Below are 19,611 nucleotides of genomic sequence, written 5' to 3' on the forward strand. Positions count from 1 at the left end.
CTCGATGCGTTTCCGTTGACATTCTGCACCGCGGCCTACAGATGGCAGTGTTGCCATTTATTCAGAAAATGTATCAGTAAAGCGGTTTGTGGAATCGGTGTGTGTTTTAGGGATTTGCGATGAACAGGGTGATTATTGTTCTATGATTTACAGAGTGGTGTTTATTTGACCTTAAATGTTATTTTGTTTTGTTTTTCGACTTGATGTTTTGTTCCTTTTTATATATTTGATGTCGCTTTTAATGACCACAGAATGGTGGCATTGCCATTTAGTTTTAATCATTTACCCAGATCCCCTGGGTTTCCTCTGGGTTCTCTGGTTTTCTCCAGTTTAAACTTTGTGTCTTTTCTTGCTGCCCTGCGATGCATTTCCAATTCATATGCAGTGAATCCTCCCAACTGCCTCCGAATCCACTTAAAAAGTGATCACTGGAAGATGTTATATTTCTCATTTGAACAATTTGTTTTCTTCTCCAGTTCTCAAAATTTGTATCTTGTGGCTAAAAGATTCATCATTGAAGTCCCACCACATGCAAAACCCCTCCATGGAGCTCAGCAAGGTCATTAGAAAATGTCTAAAATAGCTGCCACTCTGGATGGAACTGGATGTTACTATGATTACAGGTGTTTATAAGCTGCACATTCATTTACAACGATAATTCAACTGACCGCTAACTACCTGTGTGTTCAACTCACACCTAAACTTTCAGCCAATCACAATCCAGTTTTCACACTGTATCTACAGTATATCTATCTGTATCAAAGGAAGGTCAAAGGAAGAAAAACAGTGGTGAACCGGCGACAGGGTCGTGGATCTTTGATGCAGGTGGGGAGTGAAGGCTGGTCCGTGTGGTCCGATCCAACAGATGAGCTCCTGTAGCTCAAACTGCTGAAGAAGTTTATTCTGTAAATGAGCGATGGGCATATATCGATGTGTATATATATATATATATACACACACACACACCAATCAGGAATAACATTATGACCACCTGCCTAATATTGTGTTGGTCCCTTTTTGCTGCCAAAACATTTCTTTTTATATTATATATATTAAGAGTGTGTAAAATGCTGACTGTCTGTATGTAATGTGCTGAAAGTCTTTACCCTAAAGGACAGGATATCAGAGCTACACTGACCCTCTGTGCGATCTGAGACTCAGAATGATCAATAAAGTGCACTCTGGGACACCAACTGTCACTCATAGAGTGTACAACATCCTCAAGGGTGAAGGATATGTTGTAATATTCCTATTCTATGTGTGTGTGTGTGTGTGTGTGTGTGTGTGTGTGTGTGTGTGACAAATTAATAAACAGTAAGCAAGTGTGTATCAGGTTTCATGACACGTATCCTGTGTTTCAGTGTTGTGTTTCAGTAGGACGGGTTCTTTTCTAACTCACACTTCAGAGAGAATCAGATGATGCGTTCTGATATCTGAGAAATGCATCTTCAGCGGGAACCTACAATCAAATCAAAGCTAAAGTGAAATGACGTTTTGTTTACATCAACATTTTGTTTTGATATTTTTTTGATTTTTTAGATTTATTTATTTTTTAATTACCTGTAACGCTAGTTAAGGTATCGTGTTTAGGTAAAGTGTTTTTTTTGTGTGTTTTTTTGTGTGTGATACAATGCCAACATTGTACTTTATGGAAAAATATGCCGTTATTGTACGTTATTGCAAATTCATTTTAACGGCCCAAATTTTATAAACGTGATTAATGCAGCGCGCATTTCTGTTTCCCCATAAAAAATATAAATAAATAATATAAAAGAAGCGAAATTAAAACTTTCAACGCGACGCACGTTTATTCACGACGTCCTTTCTTTACGCGGATATCTTTTTAAAATTAACTCCACCGCACATTTTTCAAATCGAGCACCAAAATCCGCCACGATGAGCGCATCCGGCAATTAAATCCGTCCGTGTGGAAACATAGCAAAAAGTTTGTTTGCCGTCCTGATGATTTTTTTGCCATTTAAAACACCATAATTACTTAGAATTTACAAGAATATTTTGTCTTCATGCCCTACATTGAGATTCACTAATAATAAACATACATTTGCATTAATATTTGTCCATGCCCATGTTGATTAGTGTATTAAAAACTTATTTAAGGTACATTTAGAACCGATAAATATGTGCAATTAAATTGGGATTATCATGAGATAACTCATGGCAATTCGTGTGATTAATCGCAATTAAATATTTGAATCGTTTGACGGCCTAATAAAAATATTGTCCCATCCCATTCCACATGTGGGATACAAAAATCTCCACTCCACTGATGTTTCAATAGATTTTATGAACATTTGTGTTCATTCAGCTAAGAGTGTTAGTAAAGTCAGGTTCTGATGTAAATGGAAGTTGAGGAGGTCTGGGGTGCACTCAGCGTTCACATCCATTCCAAAGGTGTTCCATAGAGTTGGATCTTTACGGGCAGATCTTCATGGAGCTGGATTTGTGCACAGGGGTTTGGGTCTCGTAGTTCAAGTGAAGGGAAAAGTTCAAGCCAAATCTAAAGACGTCTGATTCAATTGTGTGCATCCAACTTTGTGCTTATAGTTGAGAGAAGAACCAGATATGGATGGAAATTTTTTTTTATATATAAATTCAGATAAATTCCTAGACATATATTTAGGATTTAAAACAAGAGAAACACAGGGAATTGTATTGTGATAGATTTCTGTTTGATAATTTTCTGATGATTGATGAGTTTCTGTTGTATGATTAAGTTTATCTATCTATCTATCTATCTATCTATCTATCTATCTATCTATCTATCTATCTATCTATCTATCTATCTATCTATCTATCTATCTATCTATCTATCTATCTATCTATCTATCTATCTATCGATAGCATCTTTGGGGTGGCGTCTGTTTATCGTGGTTTTTTTTTTATATATATATAAAATATGCAGTAATGTTTTTTTTTTACTGTCATATACTGAAAAAACTAAACTTTCGGACATCACAAATGCTTTAAGTACGTAGAATATGAGTGATTTTATATACTTTGTCTTACTTTTTTTTTTTTATGTATGTATGTTTTTAAAACTGCAAATGAGTTACTGCAAATGTTGAGTTAGAATTTAATCATTAAATAATGAACGCTGGAGCTGGGATGAGGAAGAGAGAAAGAGTGAAAGAAAGAAAATCACAAAATGCTTTACATTTTTCCAACTATTGTTTTCTACATCTTGCCCAGAACTTGATTATCCCACAACAACAAGGTGCATGATGTTTTCTTTTCTTTTTTTTCTCTTTCCTGTACACTCCCAAATTTGCCTCAGCCTGGGATCCAAAATGCTTTTATTGACTGTTTACAGGCAACATGCAAAAACCTTGGAGAAAGAGCAGACTTTGGGGGGAAAATGTAATAAAGAGGTGTCTAAAAGGGGATATCTGAGGGATTTATTTATTTCCTGATGAAGGAGGAGGCTTGTGAGAAATTGTTTGGGGAGTTTCAGCGTCGAGGTTCTGGGGGGAGTTCAAGGCTGATAAATTTAAAGAAACACAGAAATCTGGGAGTTTTTTCTTTTAAAGAAGAGGAGTTTCTGTTTATTATTAATCTTGAGAAATTAGTCGAGAGGGTCCGGAGATGAGCTGATTTCTTTCCTTCTTTTCCTCTGTTTCCTTTTCTTCTTTTAATTTTTTTTTCAACCAGATATATAGAAATGATTGAAATCCCAGCAGGCCTCATTATCCGAATCCTCCAGACGCCAAGGGAGGGCTTAAGGTCTTAAAGTAACGATTCAAACATGATTTGTATTAAAGCCAACAATCTCCCACACTGGAACATCAAATTACTGAAAACACACACACACACACACACACACACACACACACAAGATGAAATGATTACAACAATCTTATTGTTTATGGTCTAATTAACCTCAATTAAGATATATGCAGAAGAGAAGCACGGCTTGACTTTTTTTATATTTTTATTTTCAATCCTCGATTAAAACAAGATCTCAATCTGACACCACGTCTGTGACCTAACAGTGTTTTGGCAGTTGATGGAGCAGCTGGAGCAGTCGTTGTTTACGGTGAGATCACAATGCATATGCTGGTGTACTAATGAAGACGAGCTCATGGGAGTGTGTTTATGTGTTAATTAGTGCTTTGTTTGCACGCTTTTATTAATGGCCGGGTTTTAACTTTACAAATACGCCCTCGTGTGCCGGTGCACATCCCCAAGTCTCGGAACTTCAAGCGTTAAACTCGTACTACATGTCTTCCTGTGGATCGTTTGTTGATAACGAACTGGATTTTGGGCAGGAAATGCATTGGATTTGCCAGCAAATTGAGCTCATTTGCATGGAGCTGTGTTCCTAACAGCAGACGTGCAGTCGGAGGATCGGCTGCAGCGACCCTCACTGAGGTCCATTGACTTGACTCGCACCATCAAAGTGCCAAACTCTCGAATCTCCTGCTGCTCTAAACCCAGCAGGCGCGTGGAATTCTTTGATTCCTAATCCGATATTCCAAGCCTGTATTTCTCGGTTCGACCCGGCGGCAAAAAGGCAGAATGCCGGGCCTTGTGACGCTCCTCCTTGTTTTTTTTTTCTTTTTGCTTACCTCTTTCGCAAGTTATCCTTTTTCTTTTTGTTTCGTCCAATAAAGTTCCTTCGAAGAGTAAGAAAAGGGCATGAGAGAGAAACAGAGAGATAGAAAGAGAGGGAAATATATATATATATATATATATATATATATATATATATATATAGAGAGAGAGAGAGAGAGAGAGAGAGAGAGAGAGAGATAGAGAGAGAGGGAGGATCAATCCTGCAAGCCTGATGCAAGCCTGAAACAAGGCCCCACTTGCTGAATTGTGAGTGCACCCCCTCGACCAAATCGATATCGGCAGCTCGAAGTGTGCGCCGAAGAGGGGAGGGAAAGAGAGGAAGAAATTCCCTTGTCAGATGAAGCGCAGCTAAATAAAACACCAGAGGAAAAAACAGGGGCGTCGAGAGGAAAGCCAATTGACAGGCGGATGGACTGATAGATGATCTCAATTCAGATTTGAGCTGGTGGAGCTCTGAGAGGCGTCGGCACACATCATACATCTTGCATCGTACCTTGGAAAGAAATTGCGCTCATGTGGCATGTACAATAACATTTCAGACATTTATGAAACGTGCAACATTAGCTCATTATCGAGTCCGGATTCGATTTCGTTTTCGGCTTAAAAAGAAATCAGGAAAGCTGCTACATTTTGGAGTAAAGGTTGCCGGCAGATTACGCCTTTACATGCTGCTAATGAGGCCACGTTCCCAGGCTTACGTTGTAAAGAAATAAATCAATAAACAAAATGCAATAAAGCCAGGGCCTTTTTAGAGCGTAAGGATGAGATCAGTGTGGCTTTCATGACGACAGTCCAAAGCTGTTCAATGTTAGCAAATAAGAGGACATGGAGCAGGCCCTGGGGAATTGTGGTCCATTTGCACATAAAATCATTGCTTGGGCGATTTGCTGAATTTGGGGGTGGGGCTGAGGATTGGGGGGGGTGGGGCTGAGGACTTTGTGGCACACAACCAGAGTCCAGGCTTGTGACAATTGCTGTGCTGACTAGTGATGGGAAGATTGATCATTTTAGTGACTTGGTTCATTGAATATCATTCATCAAAATTAACTGCATGTCTTCCCTCACCACATCTATAAAAATCCTCCTTGGTCATCCTCTTTTTCTCCTTCCTGGTGGCTTTATCCTCAGCATTCTTCTACCGATCTACCCCATGTCCCTCCTCTGCACATGTCCAAACCATCTCAATCTCACCTTCCTCACCTTGTCTCTAAAACTTCCTACATGCGCTGTCCATCTAATAAACATCACTCCCAATGAACATCTCAGCATCTTCAGCTCTGCTACTTCCAGCTCCACCTCCTGTCTTTTACTCAATGTCACTGTCTCTAATCCATACAACATCTCAGGTCTCACCACAGTCCTATAAACTTTCCCCTTTCACTTTCACAGATACTCTTCTATCACAAATCACTCCTGCTATCACTCTTCTCCACCCACTCCACCCTGCCTGCACTCTTTTCTACACTTTACAGTTCTTTGCACTGTTGACCCCAGGTACCTGAACTTCTCCACCTCTTCTCCCTGCAACCGCATCCCTTCACTGCCCTCCCTCTCATTCACACTCATGTACTCTGTCTTAATCCTTCTGACTTTCATTCCCCTTCTCTCCAGCGTGTACCTCCACCTCTCCAGGATCTTCTCCACCTGCTCCCTACTCTCACCACAAATCACAATATCATCCGCAAACATCATAGTCCACAGAGACATATCTAACTTTCTTTTCGCCATCATATCAGCTCCCTCACCCCCTTTACCAGTCATAGTACCAACATTTAATGTACCAACCTAAACCTCCAGTCTCGACATCTTCCTCCTCTTCTTCTCCTCCTTCGGCCAACAGTTGTCCAATTTCCACCGGTACCCAGTTGGCTAACAATACCTGTGGTGGTCATTGGTAACACGGATCAACCGATCCGGAATAAAATTGATTTTATTTGATTTGGCATGTTTTACCCTGGATGCCCTCCCCATTTCACATTTCACCCGAGTCATCTCACTCTATGAGACATCTCATTCTTCATGTTCATGATTGATTGTCTCGATTTCGTTGCACTGGTCTCACTAAACACAGTATGGTCTCGGATTTGACAGTTAAATAATGTTTGTGGTGTTTCTTTCTTTTGAGAAATTCTTAAAGCTGGACATTAAACATTAAAGAATCTTTAATATTTTCACAAAATATCGAGCAAAACAAATCGTATTTCCGGTACTGACTAGCCACAGTGATGCTGTGCTAACTCTAGTTTATTTTTATACCCTTGGCATTGTTGTGCATGTTTACAAGTTTAATAATAATGATTAAAACAATGCGCTTAAAGTGCGAGGCAGAGACTAAACAAACTTGCGGTCCGCCACTTAATACGTTCCTGATGGAACGCAGAATTTAACTATGTTCCGCATGTAAAACGGATTGCATTCGGTACACATGTGAACCGAACTAAAAGCCCTGTACCGAAATATTTTGGTAACAGCAGCAATTGAGTAAATGAAACACGGGTTTGATAGAAAAAAAATTTTTCCGATACATTTATTTGAAAAGTGAATAAAGACATGAGAGAGGGAAACAGTGCCACCCAGATGAGGATGGGTTCCCTTTTGAGTCTGGTTTCTCTCAAGATTTCTTCCACATGCCATCTCATGAACTTTTTCCTCACCAGAGTCGCCACTGGCTCGCTCATTAGGGACAAATTTACAATTAGAAGCAACAACTTATAGGCACTCAACTTATACACTCTTTTATAAAACTTTATACCCGATTTAAATCTGTAAAGCTGTTTTGAGACAATGTCCATTGTTGAATTTCTTCTTCTAGAAAACAGCTGACTGATTGATGTGAGAAGCCAATAAGAAGGAAAGTCATGTCCTTGTAAAGAATTCAGTTGTTTCAATTCTCAATTTGTTTTCGCTATAATTAGACCCTTGGTCTTGATCTTCGTCAGTCCTGGTCAGTGCCATTATTGTGATATACATTAGAATAAATCAGACTCTGTACAAACCTGTATTTAAATGGTTGAAATTTTTTTTCAACGATAATGCCTTAAGATCATTAAACGGAAACATTGCACGCATAAATATTCATGTGGGTCTTTCACAAATTTCTGTCCATAATTTGCTTTTTGCTTAAATTGTATGTTTTCATCTCCATGCCTGAGCAAACACTTCCATCCTGATTGTTATAAATCCTTTATCCATCTCCGGGGAACTGTTCAGAGATAACCCATTAATCTGGCCAGGCGTACTGTCTTTACCTGAGCAAACACCATTTCCATGCAATAAACAGCCTCCTCTTTTCTCCTTTCCCAGAGCCGGAGAGAATCCGGGCCTGGATCCTGGTGCTGTGAGGTTAAATTCTTTCAGATCATGTACACATAATAGGCCTGGTTAATATTCATGATGTGGGCGAGGTACGGTGAAGGTTAAATTTGACTTACTTTTCAAAAGCTTATCACTAATGCATGATGCCAATAAGAATATTCAAAGCGGCCGGGTGACCAAAGGTTGATGAGATCCTTACCTCTCGAATGACATTTTAAACACATTACCATTTGGGCACCCTGCCTTTCAATTGCAGGCAGGGAATAAATTGTCAGCTAATCATGGCTCGGGCTGCCGGGCAGAGCAGAGACCTGAATGATGATGTTTCGGGTGATGAGACCCCTTGGGCACGTTGGTTTTGCGGTTTTTCATGACAGACAGACCAGTGGGAAAAGTAGGAGAAATATTTATAGTGTATTTGCAGTGAACTGTCAGATTCCACCAAACTGGATTATCAATTCATCAAAATTAGATTAGACTACAGTGTAATTAATGAGCCCAATCTAATCTAGAATCAATCATCTTTAGTGCTTAGTATCATGGAATTGATCTTGATGTACTGGTGCTATAAAAATATGATTTATTTTTTTATTCAGAAAATAAAATAATAAATAATGATAAAGACATTAACCAAAAAAATTGTGCAGGGGATATAAAGTGAGGCAGTGCGATGATCATTTTTCCCTGAATAAGTCCAAGTTTGCAATATAGTCGTTCTTGCTTTTAAGTTTTTTTTTTTTAAACGGCCTGATGGCTTACTTGCCGTTTCCGTTTCTGTTACAGGGTCAGGTTGCTAGCCCAACACCCACCCTCCTCCTCTCACAGCAGGATTTCAGACCATCCATAGCGGAGTACTTTATCCCCATTCCCACAACTTTTGAAAATGAGTTGTACTCTGTTTTTGGTAGATAATGAGTCTTAGTATTTAATTTCAGAAGGATTATTATTAAACCTTTGCTAACCAGCAAGATAATTTTGAAATTTCTCAGAGTTAGCATCACATTTTCTTCACGATTGATTGCTTAGCATAACTCGCTAGTCATGCAGAATCCAGAATGATAAACGAATCGGGTAAAAATATTTAAAAAACATTATTTAGATAAACATTTTTATTCTCACTGTACAAATACAAATCCAATGAATCGCAGTTAGCATCTAAACAGAAGTGCAAATGGTAAAAAATGTGGAGTCTTTTATATTTTTTTGAGACACTTTTCTGTTTGTTTTTATAAATCCACTCAGCGAATGAGTGAAAGAATGTTTCTGGACTGTATAAGACTCTAGAAAAGACATTACTCATAATCACACACTCATGCTAGTTCTCTCTCTCTCTCTGCTGTTTTGTATTGTTTTATGATTCATAACCACATTTTTAATATCACCAAAACGAGGATGGCTTTACCTTTTGAGTCTGGTTCTTCTCAAGGTTTCTTCCTCATAACATCTAAGGGAGTTAATCCTTTAGACATTCGCCCCAGACTGCTCATCAGGGATAAATATAATTATTTTTATATAAATATTTTGATTATATTATATATTATATACATTCTATATTACATTATACTATATTAAAGCGCTATATAAATACTTGAACTTGAACTTGCAAGAAGATTCTGTAGACAAATGAGCCCAAATAAGACATTTTTGTGAAAGGAATTCTGAACCAACATGGCTACTATTCCATACTTTAACATACACAATGCTATTCCGTCTGGACTGGGACTCATTCGAATCGACTTCACCACACAAGTCAGTGTGCCGAAGCATACGTCCGGGTTCTGTAAGCGTTATTTAGAGAGCAAACAGTCGTCTGGAGTGTCATGTATCATGGAATGGTCTGCCCAGTCACTGCACCCAAAGCCACTGAACTGCTCTGGGATGAACTGGATCACAAGACTCTCCAACTAGTGAAGAACATCTATGGTGAATTCTACAAGTGGCACAGCCAAGTACTAAATGTTTGGCGAAAGAGTGTGTAAAACTGAGGGAGGTTTTTTATTGAAAATAAAGTGAAACATCTGGACATTTATAGATTCAAGGAAAAGATTGAAGTATAAGGCAAGGAACATGTACAGTACAATAAAATCAGAATTTCAGTTTTTCCTGAGCAACATTTAGATACCTTTACTTTCAGTCATGGACACTTTTTTAACCCCTACACATGCATGATAATAAACCTATGAGAAATGCAAATGTTGCCTCATCAGGATTGATATGTCAGTTTTATGCTTGCAAGAAGACGAGTGTACGACTCCTGAGTGTACTTGGATCACCCATGGTTGGGTCACCCGCAGGCATTTGACAGACAAATCGCGATGTTAGAGAACAAACAGAGGGCAAACTTTCATCTTTCAAGCCAGATTAGCATCAGCAGCTGCTGAAATGGAGCTGTCTGTCGCCCTGAGGCACTCTGGAAGAAAAGCATGTAGACTGCAGCTACATGAAGGAGAAGCAGGTGACACTGTTCGCTTTTGCACAGAAATGCATTTGTACCTCTTCTCTATCCTCCACACATCTTTTAGACCATCACAGGTACAGGTAGAGTTCAGAACCTGTTCTGGTAGACAGGGGAACTCTGGAAACCATTTTCAAGTGTAAAATGGGTGTTGATTATTACATTTACATTTATGGCATTTGGCAGACGCCCTTATCCAGAGTGATTTAGAGGTTTCTCTGTAATAATGAATGTTAAGAGCCTTGCTCAAGGGCCCAGCAGTGACAGCTTGGTCATGCAGGGGTGGTGTTGATCATAATACTTTAAGAAATCATACGTTATCGACACACACAACAAAGACATTTATTTGTTAAGGCTACCAACAAACTTCGTAATTTGTGGTCAGATATGATACAGGGCCCTTAGAGAAGATAGGATTAAGGGCCTTGCTCAAGGGCCCATTTTTGGCAGTGCTAAGATATATCCTCCCAATGTTCTTAGCAGAAACACAGACCCTTAACTGTTGAGTTATATTCCCACTAAAGTCAATAACCATCTACAAGCCAGTCATGGATCTCTGCTCGAGTATGCGTAAGAGGGCAGAAAGCACTTTGGGCTCTATTATGCTACTATATAAAGCCTATTTAGAAAATGCTTTGGTTTTTAGAGGAACGTCATGAGATCAAATCCTAACACCACCAAGCTACTATTGCTAGGCCCCTGATCAAGACACTTAAACCTCAACCTCTCAGTGTATACATTAACTAAGTGTAAGTCATTCTGACGAATGCTATAAATGTAAATGTCAGCTGTTGAAGAGTCAGGGTGAGTTTGCTGGCAGGAATTTGGGAATTTGCAGGTCACCAAATTGTGTGGTGGAGAGAAATGGTAGCTCAGTGTTTAAGGCATTGAACTCCATATGAGAAGGTCAAGTTCAAATCCCAGCACCACCACTCTGCCACTGCTGGGCCCTTGAGCAAGGCCCTTAACTTTCAATTGCTCAGTTGTAAGTGGCTCTAGGTAAGGGGGTCGAAGTATGTCAAAAAATAAATGTTTCCATCCTTTTTTTTATAAACTCAAATGTCCCGGTTTGACACAAAGTATATTTTATTCAGAATGTAACCAGGGTCAGCAAACATTTAGTACAGCATTCCTCATGCTACGCTCTTATAAGGAAAATCGCGTTCCTCAAGGATTCTTTTAACGTTTAATGGTTCAAGAATTCTACAGGCCTTTTCCCCCAAAAGAGACAACATGTGCAGCAATCAAACTAATATTGTGTGCTAACAAGTTTATGAAGAGGGCGTGCTATCCTACCCATAAATCATGTAGCTCCTTCCTGGGCAGCCTTCTTCTCTTCTTTTTCCCACGTCTCCTGTTTGTCAATAAGCTGCAAGCCACAAACTGACAGGTCTGGTCTTTAAGTCTTTAAAGAAACTACCAATGGATGAATTTTTCATCTTTTTTTTTTCTGTAAATGATCCTCTCGCTCTGTCCTCCCAGGCACCAGCTCCCTGTGGGTGTCTCCTCAGACTCAGGCCTTGCTTCCTTCCTAAATGGTGGTAAATGGCTCACGGCACAAATAATGCATAAACAGCTGTTTTGCCCAAGTAAGTTATCCTCTTAAAAGATTTAGAAGCCTCTCCCACTCTCTCTCTCTCTCTCTCTCTCTCTCTCTCTCTCTCTCTCTCTCTCTCTCTCTCGGTTAATTCATCAATTTCTTATGATAGCAACAGTTCAGCATGCCGCAAGTGTTTAAGTACCAATTAGGGCTCTGATTCCCTTGGTCCATGCTGCCACACCTTTATTCCTCCCCTTATTCATTCAACTTTCTTCATTCCTTCTTTTGTTCCTTTCTTCCCTTCATCTCTTCCTCTCTGTCTATCACTGGACTCACCCTTCTTACCCACTTTATACCTTCATACCTTCACCATCTCTCATATTCTCAATGTTATTAACTTTTCACTGCCTTAAATTATTCATTCTGGATAATCACTGATCAGAAAAGTGAAATAAGAGCACATCAATCAAGAATCGTTTTTATAAGGTTTTAAAATTTCCCCTTGGCCAGCAACGGTTTTGCCGCCTCTTGTAAACAACGTGCCAAGTGGGCTGCTTCCTTGAGCTGGCTGGAGTTGAAAAGATCTCACTGGACAGCCTGTCAATACACCCTGAGACCTAAAGCAGGACACACACACACATCTCTGAAGAGCAGGTTTAAGACAGATGGTGTTCATCACTCACATAGCAGAAGATCTTGGGTTGGATCCCCAGAGGTGGAACCGACAGCCATAGCTGAGTTTATAATTAGCCGCTAACAAGCTGGTCATCGCGTTGGATTCTTAAGTCCTGCCCATGTCTTGGAAGGTGGATCAAACTGTACATGCTTGGACTCGTCGTTATTGTAGGCGGAGACTCTTTCATTTTTTTTCCTTTTTTTGGCCTCCCATGCAGAGCGCTGGGATTCTTTCATTCTTTTAGTATGCTGTGTTCTTTTATAGAAGGCCAACGCGGAGCCCAGACAAGTGTGTCTCCTTAAGAAGTTTGAGAAACAGATGGTGACTCGTCTTAGCTGCTCTGGAGGAAAAACCTTCGGGGATGTGATCTGATTCTTTTTTAATTTATGCTGTACTTTCTTGTAGACCACACGAATGAAAATGTGTTCTACCACTGATAACGTACTCACGCTACATCTAAGAACAGGTCAATCTTGAATATTTGATATTTTGTTGTTTAATAGTATGTAATACCTTTGATCATGATGCTCCACATTGTCTGGACTTTCTGTCTTCAATAATAATGAGAATACAGCTACACAAATCCGGATCAATTCACTAAATATGCTTCGCTTTCGACCATTTTGCAAAAAGTTGCTCATCCACATTTAAAACTTTCTTTCGACTTCTCCCATCAGGGGGCGCCACAGCGGATCATCCGCATGTTTGATTTGGCACATATTTTTTACACTGGATGCCCTTCCTAACGCAACCCTCCCCTTTTATCCGTGCTTGGGACCGGCACTAAGAGTGCACTGGCTTGTGCAACCCTAATGGCTGGGGTTGGTTCCCTGACCGGGGATCGAACCCGAGCCGCAGCGGTGAGAGAGCCACATCCTAAACACTAGACCACCAGGGAAGTTGCTCATCCACACTTAAAAGTCTGAAAACGCTTACGGCCCTCTACGGCTTTGAGCAAAACTTGAACTTCAACCTGCATCGTTTCCGCCTCCCATTTATTTACTTTCCAGCTCTTGTTGCGGCAACGACTAAAAACATGTCATCATTTCAAACATATCCACCTTCTTTAAAAAGCTATGTTTTCGTTGATTGGAAATGGCGTCTCAGTGTGGGTGGGAGTAAAAAATGGAGAGAAACGTGTGTTTTCAAACAAAAAACTTATTAGTGTGGACGTGGCTTTAGATCATTTATTTCCAGAGAGTTTGATGTTTTTTTGTCCATCAAAAGTTCGAATTGACTAAATGCTCAGGTGTGAAATTGATTGGGCTAAAAAAAAAGAAAGATGCGTGTGATGCAATTCAGCGCTGATTGTTTTCTGTCTGATTATTGTTCCTGCGGCTTTCGGTTTATCCTGCAAACTCTTTCACGTGAACCTTTAACTCTTTATTAATTCAATTCAATTCATTTTTATTTGTATTGCGCTTTTACCAATAAATATTGTCTCAAAGCAGCTTTACACAGATAATGTGGTGATTAAAAGTGAATATGTTCTTTATAAGTAAGTTTGTCCCTGATGAGGAAGCCGGTGGCGACTGTGGCAAGGAAAAACTCCCCGAGATGGCATAAGGAAGAAACCTTGAGAGGAACCAGACTCAAGAGGGAAACCATCCTCATCTGGGTTGCACCGAATGTCCATTTGTAGCAGATATACAATGTTGCGGGGTGCAGTGATGATGATCACTATATTTACCTTCTTACTGTTCTTACTGATTACTGTTATTACCTTCTTTTATAAATCTTCTTCAAATAAAATAATGAAGTGTTCACTTGAAAAGAGTTGCCTGATGAGCTGAAAGCAGCAGGAACATCCATCAGTGGTGGGTCATCAGAATCACTGACTTACGTTTTAATATATTTTTTTGTATATGAATATGTATTCAATTATTACCAATAGTGTATTCTCATGATTTCGGCTGCCAGGAATAGCACATCCGCCATCAAATCATGTGTTCCTGGTGTCAAAGGTAAATATATAAGCGCAAATATATTAGTGTGGATTAAATAGCTGTTTTCTTTATTCTTATTGTCTGATCGAGGAGAAGAAACTGATTTGTTCGCAATTATAAAGACATTTACAAGATGGACCTTTCAAGAAAAGCTGGACGTCGTGATTAAAAGGTCGACAGAAACGGTTCAAAACACTTGTTAAGCTTTTTCGTGGACTATTTATACGTTTGCGTTTGTTTCCTGTAGAATTTGCACAAAAATACACAATTTGCCTTCAGTTCAAATCGGCAGGAAAACCGTAAAGCGCGGAAAAAATGCACAAAAACCCGAAGTCCCAAGTGAAAATCGATGCTTCTGCTGGAGATGATGCATGCGGGTGGTGCAGTTGTGACTCCAGTGAAAGGAGACGTGTTCAATTGTGTTCATTGTGTTTCTTTGTTTTAGTAAATACATTCATTTTGACTGTATGAGATTCCTGTGTGTGATGCAGCACTCTGATCTACTGCGCTTCTCTATAATACTGATGGTTTATATGGACGTGGCGTCATAATGAGGATTTTAAGAGGTGGACTGATTCGGGTTGGACACCACTGAAGGCCTGGGGGTGAAATGCACGGCCTACTAATCACACTCTTGGGATTTCTTCTGTTGTCAATCTATGTTGGTTTTTTCCTTTCCAATGTCTCTCCAATGTTTTTTTTTGCAAGTTGTATGTTCCTAGTTACGATCTTTGTTCTATTGGATAAACATTGACATTTACAGCATTTAGCAGGCTCCATTATCAAGAGTTCAAGTTCAAGTTTTTTTTCTATAGCGCTTTTTTCACAATGGACATTGTCTCAAAGCAGCTTTACAGAATTGATGAATTAAAGTGAATGATGTGTGTTTTTCCCTGCTGAGCAGCCTGGCGACTGTAAAAGTGTATTAATTCAACAAAACCAAACGTGTAAGAAAATTCTTTTTTGCTTTGCTGTGTCTCAGAGCCACAACATTACCACACAGCTTGAACTAAATTGGCTTCTCTCTCAGCTTCTCCCTTATACCACCGACATGTTTTCTATGTATGGCTTTATAAGTTTTTAATTTGGAGCTTTGCTTTGATCTACTTCCTGCTATCAGGGGACGCATCAACTTTTCTTCACCTGTAGAAGTTTTCCAGCCAGCTAACTTTCTTGTTTCTGTTGTTCGGGAGTTCTAATTTTCATTTTGTTGACACGCCGTGTTACCAACGTCGACTTGATTTCCAGCACGCCTTCAATGATACTTGCGGATTTTCTCACTTCGTTCCATCAAATCGCTGACAAAGGGATTATTTTCACTAAAGCGTTATCAGTGTGAGTTTGGGTGGAGCCGTGCACTTATTTCTTATTTCGGATTAAAAACCGATCTACCTTGCATTGTTGAGCAGGAAAATCGAAGAATTCCTGGCATTTTGTGGTTTGGGTGAATCTTATTTAAAACAATACTGATGCTAAAGCTTCTAGTGCCATGAATAAACTTGTCCTGAGTGGTACTCAGCATTGATCAGTCATTAGTGTCTTAGTAATTAATTAACAATACCATTGTGGAGTGTGTGACTCCTGTGTGAGTGTGTGTGAAATCAGCAGCAGCAGAGCAGCAATGTTAAGTAATTTGTCAAACACGCCTGATAATGGGCTGCCTTTAGAAGCCATGACACAAATGGGTGCTCATCCTTTGTTGCCTATTTCATGCCCTGTCTGAAAGGCAGGCTGTCGAGAGAGAAAAAAAGAGAGAATGAGAGAAAGAAAGTAAAATATGAAGGGGGTGTGTGTATTGGAGGGCATGTGTTTCATGCATGATTCATGAGGTCCACGGGAAAAGGGAGCGTGGAGAAAGAGAAACAGAGGAGAAGACGGCTTCAAAGGGGAGCACTGTTGATTTTTTTTCTGCTCCTCCATCCAGAGATCTGGGAGGTCGGGTAGAGGGGGAGGCCGGGGGAGAATCTTTCCTCTGCAGCTTACTCTACTTTTGGCCACCCCATACCCCCACACCCCCACACCCCCACACCCTAACCCCTCCTTTCCACCTAGAACCCCAGTTGGGGTCAGTCTCCAGCTCCCTCTAATGAAGCCTTTGGCCCCCTCACCGCCGGTCGACTGGTGTGGAATGCACTGGCTTGAGAAACCCCCACTCCCCAGACTTCCCCAGACTTTTCTTCCCCCTGCCATCTACCACTCCGGCATGGCACGTGCTACACACATTCCCAAGCCAACCGTGTGTGTGTGTGTGTGTGTGTGTGTGTGTGTCTTCAATTGCTAGCATAAGAGCTTTCTTGTCATCATTGCCAGTCATGTTTTTGTCTTCAAGTCTTTGTATGTTAATTGTTACTGCCTTCCTGTGCTTATTACTGCTTCCTTGTTAGTGCTGCAAATGTAGTTTTCTGATTCTCTTAGCTCGAATATGAGAATTTTTGGAGTTGCATTAAACCCTTTCTATGCTAACACCAGAGACACACACACTAGTTTGGAGACAATTTCCATCTTCTGCTTCTGGGAGGCTTTGTGAGCCGAGCGCTTAATGAAATAAGCCGCTAAACTGAACCTTGATGATCCCCTTCGCATATGGACTATAACATTAAACTGTTACTTTTATCGTTTAAAACGGGTGTTTTCATCTATTTTTGAACCCATCCAACAAAAATCCTTTTTTTTTTATAGCACTTATACATTTTATTGTATTTTTTTTTTTTTTTATCATTAAAAATCACTAATGCTTCCCTCCAAAGCTGCACCTTGGGGGGCAGGGATAGGGTTGAGGGTAGAGGCTTTGAGGATGAAGAGCTTTATCTCCTTGCTAATTACATTAATCTAAACACTTCCCAAGTCCTTTTGATGGAGATAATTGCGTCTCTGGCTACGCTCTTCTCTGAACAGAACAGCTAGCAAAGGGACGGCTTGATTGCGTGCGGCACGAAGCCGATGCCACAAACACCCGAGAATCCTCAGTGGGAATTGCTTGGTGCTTTGTTCGACGCTGTGTTTCAGAGCAAACAGCCCTGGGGACAGGAACATGATTTAGACTGTGATAACGGGACGGAAGATAAAGGCTGAGCGGGTTAGCAATAGGGAGGTAACAGGGAAAGGAAATCCTAATGCCACAACATCCAAAGACGTCCGATACAATTGTGTGTCTCCAACATCTACAGTTTGCAGAATAACCACATCCAGTATGGATGGAGAAGTCTGGCGTCTCAATACTTTTGTCCTTCCTTCAATGACGATCTAGCGCTTGCAAAGACCTGTATCTTTGTACTCCTGTGTCGTGACGCTGAAAAATAATTAGCGCATTTGATTCTCATTAGCGTACGCCTAATTAGCACACATTACACAGCAAATGAATGACTCAAATCAAACAAATCCGGCGTGTGTAGTCTTAATTAATCGCTTCGTTTCGCAGGATCGTACAGCACGTACGTGTGTGACATGCAAATGCATCGCTTATAATTAAACCGTAAAAAAAAGCACGATAGCAGGGAATCCCGACATCTGTATAATTTCCGATGAAGCTATAATTAACATACGGACTATAAACCATAAAACCATAAACGTTGGCATGGTTATTGGTTTATATTATGCAATTTATTTTGTAAAAAATATACATTTAATTATCTATAAGCAAAGTTTTTTTTTTTTTATGTACATTTGAAAAATTTAAGCGTCACTAATCTCAATGCATTTTTAAATATTACTATAAATCATTTGAATGACTTTTGGTATATTGTTGTTGTTAATGTTGATAGCTGTATGAGTGGATCCAATTTCAAATACATTATATAGTCAAAAGTATTCGGACACTTTTTAGCCATATGTAGTTCTTTCCCAAACTGGAGGTACACAACTACAGTAAGTAGGATGCTTTTGGATGTAGCATAAAATTTCAACTTAACTATGAGTACCAAACCTGATCCAGCATGACAAGGCGCAATCCTGTGCAAAAACACAGCTCAATGAACATCTGCTTTCCATGGGCTGAAGTGAAAGATCTCCTGCTATTGAGCTCCAACCCTGTCTGCACCCCAGACCTCCTTACATTCTCACCTACATCACTACCTGACTTTAATAACATGCTTCTGGATAAATAAAACACAATCTAGTGGAACATCTTCCCAGAAGAGTGGAGGTTATTATACAGAGCAAACGGGGATTAAATGTGGAACGAGATGATCAAAAAAGCACATACGAATCTTATGGTTAGGTGTCCGAAAACATTTGGCTGTACAGTGTACATTCCCCCCAAACACTGAGACATGCAAGACATTTTAAATGACTGCTTGGTTAGAATAAAAAATGTTTTTTATAAAATTAATATGAATCCTAAAAGATTTGAAATATTCATAAATAATTAATTTTTTAAGTGAAAGAAAATTTTGGGGGGAAAATATATATTTTTAAATAAAATGTCATGAAGTGAAGACGATTTACATTTACACTGTAAGGTGAAATAATAAATAAAAAAAAACAAACATTTGAGACGCTAATTTCACTCCAGCGAAAAAATGTTCTTTTCAGCATTTATTTTTTATTTAGCTTGAAGTAAAAAAATATTTTAGACTTAAAAATATAATACAAATAATAATAATAATAATAATAATAATAATAATAATAATAATAATAATACTCTTTATTTTATATAGCACTTTTGAAAGTTCTCAAAGATCTCAAAGTGCTTACTAAGCATAATAGAAGAAATTAAATAATAATAATAAAATAATAAAATTAATAAATTAATAAACATCACAAAAATAAAATAAATTACATGAACGCTATCGTGGAAAAATAAGTTTTAAGAGCAGATTTAAGTCTGATCCCATCATATAAAAGTAATTTTTCCAGTTGAGAAAAGATGCTAGTCTGATGCTAGTTTTGTTTTGTATGTGTTTGTTTTTAAAGTTTGAATCCAAGGTTCGTTTTTCATCCCAGATCAAGTGTGTGCTGTGTGTGTGTGTGTGTGTGTGTGTGTGTGTGTGTGTGTGTGTGTGTATGTATGTGTGTGTGTGTGTGTGTGTGTGTGTGTGTGTGTGAGTGTGTGTGTGTGTGTGTGTGTGTGTGTGTGTGTGTGTGTGAG

General features: G+C 39.4%; 1 protein-coding gene across 2 annotated transcripts in view; it reads left to right on the plus strand.

Annotated features, from left to right (window-relative positions):
• LOC310738955 (uncharacterized protein) overlaps nt 1-19,611 on the plus strand; it is a 96,567-nt gene that overhangs the window by 868 nt on the left and 76,088 nt on the right. The window lies entirely within an intron of this gene.

The sequence above is a fragment of the Silurus aristotelis genome, assembly GCF_946808225.1.
Source record: "Silurus aristotelis genome assembly, chromosome: 16".
Classification (NCBI taxonomy): Eukaryota; Metazoa; Chordata; class Actinopteri; order Siluriformes; family Siluridae; genus Silurus; species Silurus aristotelis.